The following is a 4,291-nucleotide window of genomic DNA, read 5'->3' on the forward strand; positions in this document are numbered from 1 at the left end:
TCCCATCATTAAAAATAAGTTACTTTATGTAAATGAAGTTAGTGAGAGTGTGACGATCATCACTTTTGAAATTAAAATAAAGCAATCGCCGCAACACTTGTCAAAATTAAAAGATATATTTTTTCACTCATATGGCTGGTGACAAAGGGAGATAAAAAATAATAATTTATATATAAGTTTGATGAGTGCATCCCACGCCAAAGTTTCTAGTATGTATAATTTTAACCTGGTGACAAAGGAGATAAAAAATAATAATTTATATATAAGTTTGATGAGTATATCTCACCTCAAGTTTTCGAGTTTTTACATGTCCGTTATTTACCCTATTTTCAGGGAGGGTAGCACAAGAATCGAACCCAAGATTTCCGGTTTGGTGAGACCCATTTCCAGGGAGGGTAGCACAAGAATCGAACCCAAGATCTCCGGTTCGGTGGACTTCATTTCCACAGCCATTGCCACTTAAGCTACCCCATGCGGACTTCTAGTATGTATAATTTTAATCTGGTGACACAAGAGAAAAAAAAAAAAAAATTATATATAAATTTGTTGAGCATATCCCACGCCAAATTAAAATTTTAATATGTATAATTTTAATCTAAGTTTTACTATTAATTTGATAACTTAATTATAATAAATTTTCTCACCGTATTAAAAAAAATAACTTAACATTTGTTGTTTTGCACAGGGCAGATGTAGCCAGGTAACTTGAATTGAATCCAATGCCCAGAGCTCCCCACTAAGTGGCGCGGAGAAAATGACAAATGTCAGAGTTCAGACTAATTCCGCAAGGACCATGTCAGAGTTCAGACTAATTCCGCTGCAAAAGTTTTCCGATTAAAACAATTCCGATAATGAATGAAACGTCCGATGGAAAAGTGGCCCAAACAACCACGTAAACATGTTACAAGATAAGGGTTGCTCTATAATTCCAAAAGAACAAAAAAATATATGATGAAAGTATTCACCATCATTAAGTGTCAGTCGCCCCATGTCCACAAGATGTCTTTGAGACCGGGCCTCAGATCTTGGCTGAGGAATTTGCTGTACTCCAGTGTATCGCCGCTGGTTTTCCTAAGCTCCACCACGAAAAGCGAGGGAGTGACTTCGAAAATCTCAACATCAATACACAAATGCCCCTTCCGGCCCAGCTCCGACCCCCGGCGCAACTTCACTTTACAGTCCTTTGACTTCCTAAAGCTGAACCGAAAAAGCCTGGCGATCACCTCCAGTCTAGACACTATGCTCGACGCCGGCTGAGTCGAGGTGAACCGCGACTCCTCCTTCACGACCTCGTCCTTGAATAGCCCAGATAGATTGAACCCCGGCGACAGGGAGATAATGTCGAAGGCGTTCAGACATGCCGGCTTAGGGACGCAAAAACCAGAGTCCACGTCATCTAGGAGGCCGGCATCGACATCATCGTCGGCCTGCGGGCGCTTCAAACCCCGCCGGAACCAGGGGTCCTTCAGGAGCTGCGGCACGGTGATCCTCGTCTGGGGATTAGGTTCCAACAGCCGGAGGACGAGCCACCGGACTTCGGAGGAAAACCAGGGCGGGCACTTGTAGTCTCCCTTGCAAATCTTGTTATACATCACTATCAAATTCGCGCCCTGGAACGGCAGGTAACCCGCCAGGAGCACGAACAGTATGACCCCGCATGACCAGATGTCGGCCTCGCACCACCGCTTACTGGTAATGACCTCCGGCGCGACATAGGCCGGGGTGCCGCATATTGTGTGGAGAAGGCCGTCCTGCCTGAACTGCTCCGGCAGGGCGCTGAGGCCGAAGTCAGAGACCTTCATGTCACCGTTGTCGTCTAATAGCACGTTCTCCGGCTTCAAGTCCCGGTGGTACACGCCTCGGCTGTGGCAGAAGTCCACCGCGCTTATCAGTTGTTGGAAATACTTCCTAGCCTCTTCTTCCTTCAGTGCCCCCTTGTTTACAACCTGGTTGAAAAGCTCGCCTCGTTTAACATACTCCATGACGAAATAAATCTTGGACTTGCTTGCCATGACTTCGTAGAGTCGAACGATGTTGGGGTGGCGTACCAGTCTCATGACGGAGATTTCGCGTTTAATCTGCTCTATCATGCCGATCTTGACGATTTTTTCTCTGTCCATGGTTTTAATTGCAACGCTCTCGCCGGTCTTGAGGTTTGTGGCGTAATAGACCTTGGCGAACGTCCCTTGCCCAACAGCCGCCCTAACGCGTACCTCCCCATCAAAATATTAGGCTTCATCTTCAACTCTGCCAAGCGAACAAATCACAAATCTGTCTGCCCAGCTATCTTCAATGTATTGGGTCTGTGAGATCTAAATGCACGCCATTCTAGGCGTGTTCTAGAGGATCTCTACTGTTGTTCTTCCTTATGCTTGTCTTGTATAGCTCAGAACTGCAACTAAAATGTCAGGGTGGAATAAAAGATGGGCTTTGTGAAGTTGGAGAGTTGTGCCAAACTACCTCAATGGAAACTTTATCATCAACAATATCAACTAGTGTAATCTTTTTCCGAGCACACAAAGGTGGACAATCTTTTCAAAGTCTTATTTATCCATGCTTAGATTAAGCGACTTGCCCCACATGTGACACAAAGGTGGACAACTTTTTCAAAGTCTTATTTATCCATCCTTAGATTAAACAACTTGCCCCACATGTTGCTTTGATTTGGTATTAGTTTATTTTTTATGAAAATTTTATGTCACTTATTTATATATATTTTATTTTTTGTAAAGTGATTGATTTAGGTCTTATTATAGGTTTTTTAGTATTTTCCTTAGTTACTAATTTTTTATTTTTAAATTTATTTCTTTTTTATTTAAATTTTTAATTTTGATTTTATTTTGGTTTTCTATTATTTCAATTTTCATAGATTATAGTTTTTCTCCCTATTATATTAAAAATATATTTTAATAAATTAGCTATATATATATATATATATATAGATATAAAAGTTAATTATATTTCTTAATTTTTGGAGATGACATTCAACAATACAACATTTTATCAAGTTGTTTTATTTTTGTGATGAATTCTGTCATTATTATTATTTAGTTTAATTAAGCTATATTTTTGTGATTTTCGGTAAGATCATCACCTGTTGAATGTTTTGGAAAATTGAATTATGTGAAGTTTTAGAAAATGGGAAAATTTAAATCTCAATAGTTAAAATTACAAAGTTCTTATTTTTTTATTCAAATTTCAAATATAATTAAAAAATATGTTGGGTTGTAAAATTTGTCTCTGAAGGAATAATACATCTCACATCACTAATTTAAAATATCCTAGAAATAAATTAAATTATATTATTATTATTATTATTATTATTATTAAAAGAAGTTATATATATAGAGAGTAGAGATCTATTTTCATTTTACTATGAAAAAAATTAATTTATAAGTAAGCCTTGTTACAATCTTATGGATTATTAACACTACACAATTAAAAACATGATGTCATTTTAATCATGTTATTTTACAGTTAAAATTTTTTTTTTATATATTATTTAATTATTTTTTCATCCTAAACTTTTTATTAATTGATCAAAATATTACATCTGATATTCCTAAGGATCATTACTCTCCCAACCTCACTCCGACCAGATTTATTGGCAAAGAGAGTGATACAAATACTAAGAAGGAATTGTCATGTTTTACATAATAACTAGAAGCAAAAATCTAGGATAGCCCAAAAGACGCGGAGAATCAATAGACAACTAACATTCATCACATTCTAATGGAGAAAATCAGGTGCATGACCAAAAACCGGAGCATTAGGAGCAAGAGGACCTAGGTCATGATGGGCATGAAATTCCACATGAGCAAGGTGGGGCTCCATATCATCAAGTTTATCATTGGTGTGCCTCTGGCCTTGTCACAAAGAAGCCAAGCGATCCAGAATGTCCCACTAGTTTTGCTACAAGTCATTCAAAAATGAAATGACTTCATTTTTATCATCATCTCTTTATTGCCTCATTTCCTCCAAATTTTCCATTGCCCTTCACATTTGCAAATCAAGAGATTCCATGGAGGGTGCTTGTTCCACATGACTCGACGACTGTATCCAATCTTGGGCTTGTCCACTCTCCCCGAACCCCCCAACTTGACTCCTACAACCCTTCCTCCTCACTCTCTGCCTTCCCTTCCCCCTAGTTCGCGATGAGGCCCCAAAACTCTTCAGGCTCGACCTCGCTAGCTCAACATCTCTAAATTAGCAGTGACACACTAAACACAAGGCTTGGTTATAGCACGACCAAGATTCCCACTCCACCAAACCCTGAAATTATGGCTTGCAT

General features: G+C 38.9%; 1 pseudogene; it reads right to left on the minus strand.

Annotated features, from left to right (window-relative positions):
- Positions 1 to 884: 884 nt before the first annotated feature.
- Positions 885 to 2,497, minus strand: LOC149243194 (CBL-interacting protein kinase 2-like; annotated as a pseudogene).
- Between the last annotated feature and the right edge of the window lie 1,794 nt (positions 2,498 to 4,291).

The sequence above is a fragment of the Pinus tabuliformis genome, chromosome 8 (genome assembly GCF_031772625.1).
Source record: "Pinus tabuliformis cultivar Carrire ecotype Pingquan chromosome 8, CPIR1, whole genome shotgun sequence".
NCBI lineage: Eukaryota > Viridiplantae > Streptophyta > Pinopsida > Pinales > Pinaceae > Pinus > Pinus tabuliformis.